The sequence below is a fragment of the Myotis myotis genome, unplaced genomic scaffold (genome assembly GCF_014108235.1).
Source record: "Myotis myotis isolate mMyoMyo1 unplaced genomic scaffold, mMyoMyo1.p scaffold_m19_p_3, whole genome shotgun sequence".
Lineage (NCBI taxonomy): Eukaryota > Metazoa > Chordata > Mammalia > Chiroptera > Vespertilionidae > Myotis > Myotis myotis.
In genome coordinates, this window is record NW_023416335.1 from 141,873,589 (window position 1) to 141,886,544 (window position 12,956).

The window sequence follows — 12,956 nt, forward strand, 5'->3', positions numbered from 1 at the left end:
CTTTATCAGATATGTCATGGAGAATATCTCCTCTCATTGAGCGGGGTGTCTGTTCATTTTGTTGATGGTTTCCTTTGCTGTGCAGAAATGTTTTAGGGTGATATAGTTCCCTTTGTTTATTTTTTCTTTTGTTTCCCTTGCCCAAGGAGATATATCAGAAAAAAATATTGTTACATGTGAAGGGAGGGCTCTGAGCCAATCAGGTGGGTGAGGAAAATATGTCCTCCTTCCTAGAGTCATAGAACTCAGTCTGTTCTGGTTTCTGCCTGGACACCCTCCAGAGCCCAAGCTTGGCAGGGCAGGGCCACTAGAGCTGGGAGTGTGGGGCTAGTGGGTCTCCCAGGTGGGGGCAGTTCCTGTCAGGCTCATTGGAAGGCGAGGAACAACCTTGCCCCAGAGCTACACAACTCAGTCTCTAACACCTCCCTGAGTCTGCTCGGGCCTCTACACGTTGGACCCAGGCAGCCGACTCCTCCACAGGGTGTGAGCTCTGCAGGTGGTGTGACCGTGGGGAAGGTGGGGCTATTGTATTTCCCCAGGCTAGTCCCCCAGGAGGAAAGTGCTCAATGCAAGAAAGATGGCGTCCGTGGGTGATGTGGGCGAGAAACTCAGCACAGGGACCTTGGCAGCTGTTTCTTCAGCTCTGTCATTGGAGCCACATAACCCAAACCCCCCTCACACGATTCAAGTGCACTCCAAATAGCCCTCCTTCTGCTGGGCCCAGGGTGAGTGGCTGCAAACGAGATTTTGTGTGTTGGCCTTTTAAAAAGGTGCCTGGATTTCTAGCAGACGCTTGTGTCTCTCTGACAGACAGAATCTGGCTCGTTTTCACAGCCAGATGTCATGTGGGCTCCTTTTGCCGTCTCTGGTGCTCTGGACTGGGGAGCCTGGCATGGGGTTGAGACTCCACGGTCCTCAGGAGGGACCTGGACAGCTGAGATATCTCTGCAGATTCTCAACCGCTGCTCTTGGGTGCTGAGCCTGTCCTTTTCACATCTCCACCCTTCCTACCAGCCGCATTGTGGCTTCTTCTGCAGATCCTTGATTATTAGACCTCTGTTCATCTAGTCTTCCGCTGGTTGTTCAGGTTGATTGTTCTATATTGTGGTGGTAATTCCAGTTTGGTTTTGGGAGGAGGTGAGTGCAACTTGAACCTACTCTGCCACCATCTTGGATCCTTCAGCACTAATTTTTTGTCACTATCATATTGGTTTTTGTTTTCTAAAAAGCATTTATTTGGTGCTGGGTTTATTGTTCATTTATTTCTTCAGAATTTAATAGTGAGTTGTGTGACTTTGGCAATTCACCCCAGCATCAATGACTATTTTGAGTTTATTAAGCTTCTGAGCCTTGGTTTCTTCCCAAAAATGAGATTTAGAAATAGGTAATGCATATGGTGGTTTTAAGATTAAAAAAAAAAATTCCCAGACTGATTTTTAAATGAATATATCAGGACTTACACTTGTGGAAATGATAGAAACTTCAATATGGCTACTTACATTCCAATGGTTACCACTGTTCAAAATATTTTTTACAAGTATATTTTGGAAGTTATTTTATAACTTGAGGACTACAGTGGGAACAACCCAAGAAATAGAGGGTAATTTTTCCCTAGGAAAAGAAATTCCTTTGGAGATAAGAAATCAGAGTTCTCATCAGAGCTTTATCTTGCTGGCCCTCAATTTCTTTTAAACTATGTCTATAAGCATGCACCCTGCCTAGCCTAAAGAACCACCCTCGTGGTTCGAATGCTAAGGTTATGTGAAACTGCTATCATGAAGCATAATACAAACATCTTCCTTTGAGGATGAACTTCACTTCTTACTTGAGCCCAAAGTCAGAGTAAATGTCAGGTAAATAAAGTGGAAACTATTTTGAGTCATGAATAAGCAGTGATATATATATGTCATGTGGGCTCCTCTTGCCATCTCTGCCATATATATATTGACATCTCCTGCCTCAGGTTTATTTGTACAAATAGTAGAAGAGGACACCAGCACCTTGCAGGCAGTAGTCTGGGGTCACACCAGTCCTTCCATTCTCACACCGGCAAGCAAAAGGCCTCTACTCTGCTGCCTTCACAGAGGCCTGGGTACCTCTGGGAGCCTGAGCCTGTGCTGGAGCCAGAGCTGCAGCGGCAGCCTGGGCCTGAGTTTGAGTCATGGCCTTGGACTTTTCCAGCAGAGCCTGAGACCCTAGGCAATGTGGGCAGGAGCACGTTTCCCAAGCTTGGGGTGAATGGTGTAGGCAAGTCAATTGAGCTGGCAGCTTCCTCCCTTTGGGATCTTGGGCCTGACCTCTCCGGGCTTTATGAGGCCCCATAGCTTCAGCATATGTACTCATGGCCTTGGTGTTCAGGCCCTTCTTGTGTTTCTTGGCAAAGCACGTGTTCCTCAGGAATATTTAGAGTCCATACCCTTGGGGCACTTATATTTCTGTGACCGGGGTTTCTTAGTGTCATTTCTGTGCCATTTTGGGATTCGTTGCACATAGTGTGGTTCTTCAACTCGGCCATATCTGCACTGACACCCATGGCTCTGGGAGCACCTGGGGCCAGAGCAGTGATTTTTGAGACTGACTTCTTTTTCAACTTGTATATACGATCTGAAGGTAACTCAATGAGGTGACATTTTACAAAGTACAATGGCTTCCTGTTAGTTTGAAGATGAAATATCCAAAGATGACTTCTTTCAGGTGTTACCAATGTAAAAACAACCACACTACCAGTACTAGTCATGAGTTATGAAGTGCTTTATGTGTGATTTCTAAAAAATGACCAAGGATGAAGATAAGTGTTGTAACTAATTTTTACAAAGCAGTGAGCTGGTCCCCAACAGACCCAATGATCACTGGTATAGACTTTAACCATTTAAAAAGTGCTTTGTGTAGCCTTGGCTGGTGTGGCTCAGTTGGTTGAGCATTGTCCCACACACCAAAGGGTCGCCTGTTCGATTCCTGGTCAGGGCACATGCCCAGGTTGCAGGCTCGATTCCTGGTGATCAGGGTGCGTATGGGAGGCACCAAACAATATTTCTTTCTCATATTGATGTTTCTCTCTCTCTTCCCCTCTCCTTCCCTCTTTCTCTAAAAAAATCAATTAAAATATTTTTAAAAAATAAATAAAAGTGCTCTATATAAATCACCTCATTTGAGCCTAATAACAGCAGTTTATAGATAAGGAAATTGAGGGCTATATGTAAAATGATGCTGGGCCAGTTGTAATCTTCTTGGGCCTTCAATTAGTCGCAGGGAAGAATTTCCAGTCCCATAAATCCCGAATCTGAAGTCGTCCCCTGCTCACACACATATTTAGACTACTAGACATCTTCATTGCACGATGAACTTATTAAAGCAATGTCAAGCTTGTCTCAGTGTCTGGAACTCTCTGAGCAGCCACATTTTCTCACCCTCTCTAGATGCCAGTGATCAGGGTTCACGACATGTTTTAACGCATTGGGCTGTTTCGTATGGTAAATTTCCACCCGGTGACCATGTGGCATGGTGATGAACGGATTCTTTTTGAGGGTAGGGAATGGGTACAAACAGACATTTGACTTGGTAATTGCCGACCTCTTCTTTCAAGCTCTGGCCTTGAAACCAGGCGCCTGGCATTAGTGCTCACACCACACGCTAAAAATGTTGATGAGGCAGGGTGTCCAGTGAACTCCTGGGCCCCGGCTGCAATTCATCCTGCTCTGGCATGCTAGCGTCCCCCCAAACTCTCTTGTCTTCCTTCCCACTCTCATTCACTTCCTCCTTTTGTCACACACTCCAAGTGTCCACAGATGTCAAGTGTAGAAAAAGACATGTGGTGTTAATGCTTTAGTGCTGGCACAAAGGCACTTCCTGGGGGAAGATATGGCCCCTCCCAGACTACCCATCTATATTTATCACTGCCCAGTGCTGATTCTTGATTCAAATAGCCTGACAACTTGTGAGCTGGCACGATGCCACCCAGGATATCAGTCAGCCGGCCATCTAGCCGTATCAAGTGCGGCTGTTGAGGACAGGAATCCTGGCCAGGAATTTCTTAACTGTTGTCTGTGAAGAGGCTCTACGCATTTTGGCTAGGGAAAACTTCCAAAAATAAAAACTAGATACCGTGGCCATTTGTTTGGACTTTGTGAAAGAGTTATTAGTCATCGTGGGAGGGGACAGGATGGCAGAGAACACAGCGTGAAATTAAATCTAATTAATCACTCTGACAGGCAGGCAAGAACTGAGCCCATTCTTCCCAGAACAATCATTGGAAATCTAGGAAAGGGGGGTGGGGGAACCACTAACATTTAGCTGTACCAAATTGTATTTATTTGTTGGGAAACTGGAAAGCCCAGATGAAAATAAGTGCATGGAAAGTAAAGAATGTACCAAAACACAAGGCATGTGCTCACTCTTTCTTAGAATTTAGATGGAAGAGTCAGAGTGATGTTTGTTCAAACTTTGTAATTTACTTACTCCACATGATGTGTGCTAATTTAGACCTTCCAGATGGGAGAGCAAATTCACAGCTCTTTCAAGCTGGAGATGTGAGTGGCTTTGAGGGTCATAACCTTTTGAAAGTTGTAAAGTCATTCATGGGGCATTTGAGTAAAACCAAACTCGAGTCAATTCCTGCTTTCCTAAGGGGAAAATTGTTTTGTTTTTTTTCCTTTTCTATGCCTGTTTCTGAATCTGTTTCAAAGTGCTAATAGTAATACGACTTCATGAGATTGTTGTGAAGAATAAATAAGAAATATTAGACATAAAGAGCTTCCTGGCAGCCGTGGCCTGTGTGGCTCAGTTGGTTGAGAATAGTCCTAAGCACCAGAAAGTCACTGATTTGATTCCCAGTCAGGGCATATGCCTGGGTTTCAGGCTTGATCCCCAGTAGGGGGTGTGCAAGGGATAACAGATCAATTCTCATTCTCCCTCTCTCTTTCTCTCCCTTCCTCTCCCTCTAAAAATCAATAAAAACATATTTTATAAAAAAGAGCTGCCTGGCAGTTAGTAAGTTCTCAGTAAGTATTAATGAATATCTATTGATCGTGACTTTCAACCTTTTTTTATCTCATGACACACATTAACTAATTACTAACATTCTTCAGCACACCAAAAAAAATATTTTTGCCAATCTGACAAGAAAAAAAAGGTATAATTTTGATTCGTTCACACAAGCTATTGTTATGCTGACTGTTGTCATTTTATAAAATTTGACAAGCTAAGGGAAATGAGGTCAGTGCTCCTGACTACGTAGTCAGATATTGTATGTTTTAAAAATTCTTGCAGCACACCAGTTGAAAATTGCTGCCCTATACGCATGACTCACATAGGCTAGGAGTTTTTCTCTTTGCCTAGCTAAATGTTCCTGTGGATTTTTATGCCTGTTTTCTTTTTCCTGGTCTTGCAGTGGTGCGCTGAAGTCAACTTGTACTGGCTCACAGGAGCCAATTGTTAAATTATTAGGAATTTTGATATCTGCCAATACTAAATTGTAGATGGAAAGGAACATACAATTAAATAAATCATACTTAAAATAAAGCTGGTAAGTACTCAAAACTCACCACTTGCTAATTATTTTACTGCACTTTACTATTATCTACATTGTTAAGTTTATTTGTGTCTATTTTATCAGTATGATAAAAATACTATGAAAGGGTGAGCTACTGTGCATCTCTTTCGTGCTTGTGTTCAATGACATACCCGAGTGACTTGAAAAGTAGCTTGAAAAAAGACATCCCTCTAGTGGCTTTTGTAGTCCATTGCCCTACAAATATAGGCAAATACTATACCAAAACTTTTCCCCCAAAGAGCTAATTATTAAACACTTACCAGCTCACAACTGTCTATGACCATCTAAATATACAAGCCAGTTTATACAAAAAGAATTAACCATTGATTTCAAATGAGTTCCTTTGAAATTCAGTTATCTTCAAAATAAAGTATTTATGTATACATAACCTAAATCGAACCACTTCCTACTGCCTTATAGCAAGTCTGTTTCAATTACTTATGGCACTTGTCTAAGGCCTATATTAAAGTATTTATGTATACATTTGCTTTCTTTCTGGTTATTTTTTTTTTTTTAAGTATCAACATCTTTGCTTATTCTTGATTTTGGAAAATTACTAAAAATTTTTGTTAGTATTATTTCTCTCCAACAATGTGGAGATAACTTTTTAAATTAAAACATTAATATGTAAGTGTGCATCAATGCTGATTTGAATGTGGAGATAACTTTTTAAATTAAAACATTAATATGTAAGTGTGCATCAATGCTGATTTGTCTTTAAAAGAAATATTAAACCTAGTGCCTGACACAGATTGGAAATGGAATGAAAAAAGGAAAGAGAATGAGATTTACATTTAGAAGATTTGGATTCAATCCCTGATCATCATTTACTAAATGCTGTCATCTTGGGCCAGATATCAGTTAATCACCTGTAAATTTAGCATAATATGGGTATGTGAACATACCCTGGGTTGTGAGGACTATATGAGAGAGTCTGGCATATAGTAGATTTTCTAATAAATACTAATTTACTCTGGTATTATTTAGTAGTGAAATGAATCCAGATCAACTCGTTATTAAAGAACCTCCATATATGCAAGCAAAGAAATCTAGAAGACCAAACTTATTTTAATAATTCACTTCCTTAATTCTGTCTGAATAAAAACATGTGTCTCCTAATTCAATAATCTGATCCTCCCTGACCTGATTTACAAAGTCCTCCAAAATCCCTCTTTACTCTGCTTTTTCTAAGCTTTACTGGTGATCCAGGCAAAATGCTCCATTCCAGCCACGCCTGGTCCTCTGCACACTTTGATTCAGCCATTGCTTTTCTCTTTTCTTTACCCAAAATGTCATCCTCTCTCCTTTTCCATGCAGGAAATAACGATAATATTTCCCGTCAATATTATTCGTCCTTTCACAAGACTTCTTGCTGATCTTACAACAAGCATGTCAAACACAAAGGCTAACACAGGCCAAATAAACCAGGTTTAAGTTTATGTGGGCTGCATAAAAATAAAAGCTTAAATTTTCATAGAAATGTAGGTTTATTTCAATAGAGACATGCTGAATACAAAGGGCTGAAATAAATGAGTAATCGTTAACACAAAATAATAGAACATTTTAATAAAAATTAATATTTTTTCTTGAGCATTAACTTACCAGACACTGAATAACTGCACAAATTAATAAGAGTAACGCAAATAAACCTATTTTTCTTGTTCTCTGAAAGCAAAATATTTCCTGTTTTGCACACCAAACAAGTCAGTCCAAGACTAATGACGCGGCCATCGGCTGCTAAAATATTCGCTGCTAGTATTAGTGGAGAGAAATGGTGCATCTGTGCATAAGGCACATAAGGGAAATGAATGCAACATGATTATAGTAATCAGCCATTAGCGAGTGTTGTGGTTTGTTATTGATAATTATGTATAACAGGATACTGTAAAAATTAAGTTACAAAATTTTTATTAAAACGTTTTTACATACCGTTATATTGGCTGGGCCGCAAAAATATTTGTTGTGGGCCGTGAGTTTGACCTGCTTGTCTTACACCATCAGCACTCAGGTTTCTTTAACCTTTGAATTCCTCAAGTTCCTGTTAACAACGCCTCTCATTGGTGCGTTGGTTTTCCAACCAATTGATGTGAGCGTATTTATCTCATCACCTAGAGGGCAAACTCCTTTCACAGTTTTGATTTTCTGTAACTCTCTCATCACCCAGTGCCTAGCATTGTGCAAGGCAAAACATGTACATTAGTAAATGTTGGGATCTCTATGCCTCTGGTGTCCAATTGGTTCTTTCTCCCAAATTATTTTTTTCTTCCTTTACCTTTTTATAGATTTCAGAGAAAAATTGAAGTCTGGGAGTTTAATATTCCAGAAATATCTGGTTTTCATTCTATATAATAAAAGGCTAATATGCAAATTGAACGGACAGCCGAACGACTGGTCATTATGATGCCCACTGACCACCAGGGGCTAAACGCTCAACACAGGAGCTGCCCCCTGGTGGTCAATGTGCTCCCACAGGGGGAGCACTGCTCAGCCAGAAGCTCTGAGCCAGGCTCACGGCTGGCAAGTGCAGCCGCGGTGGCAGGAGCCTCTCCTGCCTCTGCAGCAGTGCTAAGGATGTCCAACTGTCAGCTTAGCCATCAGTCGGACATCCCCTAAGTCAGTGGTTCTCAACCTTCTGGCCCTTTAAATATAGTTCCTCATGTTGTAACACAACCATAAAATTATTTTCGTTGCTACTTCATAACTGTAATGTTGCCACTATTATGAATCGTAATGTAAATATCTGATATGCAGGATGGTCTTAAGCGACCCCTGTGAAAAGGTCGTTCGACCACCAAAGGGGTCACGACCCACAGGTTGAGAACCATTGCCCTAAGGGCTCCCCAACTGTGAGAAGGCGCAGGCTGGGCTAAGGGACAGCACCCCCCCTCCCCCAGTGCATGAATTTCATGCACCAGGCCTCTCATTTAATATAAAACACTGAGCCTCTGGCTGTTCATAATTAAAATATCATAAGGTTACTAAATACTTCATGAAAGTACATGATGCAAGATATTACTTTTTGCTTATACAAATCTAAGATCAAGATGGATAAATCAATTTGTAATTTAATATCTATTTGATTGGCTCCCTTTACGAATAACTGGATATATCTTAAATTTACTCAGAAACTTTTTGAAAATGAGGCAAGTTTCTAGTTGAATAAATAAATGTAACTAGTAAACAGAAAAATTTAAATTTCAAATTTTTTCTACTCAGTTCCTCATAAAAAATTACAAGAGTATTAGGGTAAAATTGGGACAGCTAATTAATGTTCATCAATTTTTATTTGATTACATTTATTCTCTTTCTTTGAATTTGACTTATTTTTCAGGCCCCATGGGTTCTGTTTAATTTAGTCTGCTTATAATTCTTTCCTTTTTCAGCCCCTACCATTACCCCAAACCCAGAGAAACACAGAGGAATGATTTGCAATTCTCTTTTCTCTTCCCAACTGACCTCTTCTTTTTCTTCTTCTTCTTCTTTTTATTTTTATTTTTTTACCCTCCTCTTTCTCTCTACCAAGCCCTTAAGATAATCATTATAGAAGTGCTATTGTTATCGGTGAAAATCGGATGTTCACTGGTGGAAGTGACGTATCCCTTCCCCACTGGGTGCTCGGGGTCTGGTTCTTACATCTTGAGAAAAAGAATTTTCTGAGAGTCCCATGGAAGGATGAGTGATTTTTATTTGCATGGAATTATATCCTTTGGTTTCCAAAGTCCCATTTCCCTTAATCCAGTCCTGGAGGAGGTGTAGGGGATTCAGCAGAGCTAGAAGCAGAGCCAGCATCCAAAGTTTCTGTTCCATGATGGAGCTGAAACAGCACAAAATTAGGCTAATTGCAGTTCTTTAGTCCACAGGGCCCTAGACCAGTGGTCGGCAAACTGCGGCTCACGAGCCACATGTGGCTCTTTGGCCCCTTGAGTGTGGCCATGAAGTTTCAATCGCACTGTACGTGCGCACCCGCATGTGGTATTTTGTGGAAGAGCCACACTCAAGGGGCCGCAGTTTGCAGACCACTGCCTTAGACTATGTGGGCAAATGCACGGAAGCATGAGAGCTCCCAAGCCAGGAGTCAAGTGCAACATTCCAAGAGGCAAGAGAGGGAACTGCTTTTTTTGAGGAGTTTAAGTATCTCAAATCTTCCCATGCTCGCAGTGGCTATGCTTTCTCTGGCCAATGACCTGTCCCCAGGTGTGATTGACAGACAAGTGCCTTTCCTATGTCACCCAGACTTTACTGGGTCTGGATCTATTTGGCCTTCCCTTTGCTCCTTTCCAGTGAATCATAACTAGATTATTACAGTGGTGTCACTATGAGTATCCTTTTTATAAAAATATTTTTTTTATTAATTTCAGAGAGGAAGGGAGAGGGAGATGAGATAGAAAAATCAATGATGAGAGAGAGAGTCCTCAATTGGCTGCCTCCTGCACACCCCTGACATCCCCCACCCCCCAACTGGGGATGGAGCCCACAACCTGGGCATATGCCCTGGCCAGGAATTGATCTGTGACCTCCTGGTTCATAAGTGGCAATGCTCACTCAACCACTGAGCCACTCCGGTCAGGCATGAGTGCCCTTTTTAAAGTACGGTTTGAGTTTTCTAAAACGATGCAGTTAAAAGAGAAATACAATATAATTAATGTAGACACAGATTCATGCAGATTCAAGTTGGTTTAAAAGAAAATAAACATGCATGCCCAGCAGATGTGGCTCAGTGGTTGAGCATCGACCTATGAATCAGGAGGTCACAGTTAGTTTCCCTGTCAGGGCACATACCCAGGTTGCGTGGGCTTAATCCCCAGTAGGGGGTGTGCAGGAGGCAGCTGATCAATGATTCTCTTTCATCATTGATATTTCTGTCTATCCCTTTCCCTTCTTCTCTGAAATCAATAAAATATATACATTTTTAAAGAAAATAAACATGGAAAGAGACAGGGAAGAAAAAGATCTTTAATGCAATACAACACTAACGTGATAACAGGAGATACATAGCCTTCTGATTCAACTACATCCTTCTTTGCTTCGTGTACTAAGCTTTGCTTACAACTTCATTAATCAGGACGTGTCACATTCATAAAACTTTATCCAAGGTTGAAAAATAGTTTGTGGAAGAGAGTGTAGTAAACATTGAATTTGGTATAATCAAAGTTCAACTGGTTCCCAACGTGTAAATTTTTCATAGCAGATTGAGAGGGCATGTGATATATACATATTTTTAAGATGAAAGTGGAAAAATAAAATTAAGGGAAATGAGACAGAGGGAGAACTTGTAACCATGGGATGCTTTTGTTACCTCATTTATATGCTTAGAATCGCTGACTTGTTTGAAGCAATTTGACTTTATTTTTTAGAGCAAAGGGAAAAAACACAAATATAGGACTTCATGATGCAAATTTAACAAGCAGAAATGATATCAGAATTCTTTATTTTATTACATTTCACTGGACACCCCCAATAAGACTACTTACTGCCCAGCTGGCATGGCTCTGTGGTTGAGCGTTGACCTATGAACCAGGGGGTGATTCTGATCATTGATGTTTCTATCTTTCTCTTTCCCTCTCCTTTCCTCTCTGAAACCAATAAAAATACATTTTTTTTTAAAAAAAAAAAGACTACTTACTGACTACTATGTAATCCTCATGTTTATAAAAAAACATGTTCACAATTTTCTGATCAGATAAGGACAGAATAATTAAAATCTGCAAAGTACCTGTGGTTATTCTTGCTCAAATCCCATAAGCACATGCTCTTCTTCTTTATAAATTGCTCTGGCTTCATTCTTATTTCCTGCCAATTTGCATCTGTTTTAAAATGAAAGTTCTGGGCCATTTAGAAGTAAATTTGGCTTACTATTCCCATGACTGCCAAGTAAATTTAGTCCAGCAACTCAAATAGAGGCACTCCACGTTTTAGAAGAAAATGAGAACAGGAAGAACTGCATCTAGAGTCCCTTCATTTGACTTGTAAATAGGAAATGGAACAAATCCCTTTCCTCTCCCTTTATTTTTTTTTTAATTTTTTAAAATATATTTTATTGATTTTTTACAGAGAGGAAGGGAGAGGGATAGAGAGTTAGAAACATCGATGAGAGAGAAACATTGATCGCTGCCTCCTGCACACTTCCCACTGGGGATGTGCCCGCAACCAAGGTACATGCCCTTGACCGGAATCGAACCTAGGACCCTTGAGTCCATAGGCTGACGCGCTATCCACTGAGCCAAACAGGTTAGGGCTTTGTGTTGTTTTTTTTTAAGGTAATCCCTGCTTTTATTTTATTTTTAAAAAAATATATTTTATTGATTTTTTTTACAGAGAGGAAGGGAGAGAGATAGAGAGTTAGAAACATCGATGAGAGAGAAACATCGATCAGCTGCCTCCTGCACACACCCTACTGGGGATGTGCCCACAACCAAGGTACATGCCCTTGACCTGAATCCAACCTGGGACCCTTGAGTCCTCAGGCTGACCCTCTATCCACTGAGCCAAGCCGGTTAGGGCTCCTTTCCTCTCCCTTTAAATAAAAACTGGAAAAGAGATCCTTGGCTACAAACTTAACCACAGTTTTGCAACTGACCACCTCAAAACTTGAGCTGGGTCTTTGCGCAGGTGAAAGAGCAATCACAGGAAGCCTGTAATTCAGACTCAGGATGTTTAGTTTCCAGTCTCTCACTTCTAACTCTTCTAATCCTAGTCTATGTGATATCCCGTGTCTGTTTCATTTTGTTTAAAAAGGGATTGTCCATACATAAGAAGCATCTCACTTAAATATGAAGGAAAAGAAAGCCACCTTAAAATACCCTTCATTGTTGTTGTTGTTTTACTAAAAGGAACATGTAAGTCAGAAAATAATTTTTATCAACATTTGGTGTCTTTTTTGGTATTATCAATAAATGCTTCAAGTAGAAAAGAAATAACCTATAAAACATTTGGGGAATACAACAAGGGATTAAGTTGACCTCTGGTATCTAGTTGAATTCCATAAATAATAGTTTCTAAAATGTGAAACCTGGGAATATTTTTAGAAAGGAGTATGCGAGAGGAATTCTGAACCACTGAAGATCATGAGCATGTCCCATGTATGGGAAACTTTGATCTATTTATGAAAACAAAGTTTCAGCTCAGCTTTTTCTTGCTGTCTCCCTGACAGTAGAACCATGAACTCTGCTAGAATCTGTTCTTATTTTATACATTTTAAACTTATTTTATATTTTTTTCTTAAAGAAAAAAATTCCCCTTCCCTTATTAAGTCATGCTAACCTGATCTGTTTCACGGCACAGGAGTATGTGCAACAGGACAATGTTGCCCTCACCAGACCAACTCTGAGCAGCAGGCTCTACTACGGGCCTCTTTCAAATGAGTCATCGGTTTCCTCTCAACAGATCATAAATTTGCTAAATTCCTTGT

General features: G+C 40.5%; 1 pseudogene; it reads right to left on the reverse strand.

The window, feature by feature from the left end:
* Window positions 1-1,854: 1,854 nt before the first annotated feature.
* On the reverse strand, window positions 1,855-2,515 carry LOC118649529 (annotated as a pseudogene).
* Between the last annotated feature and the right edge of the window lie 10,441 nt (window positions 2,516-12,956).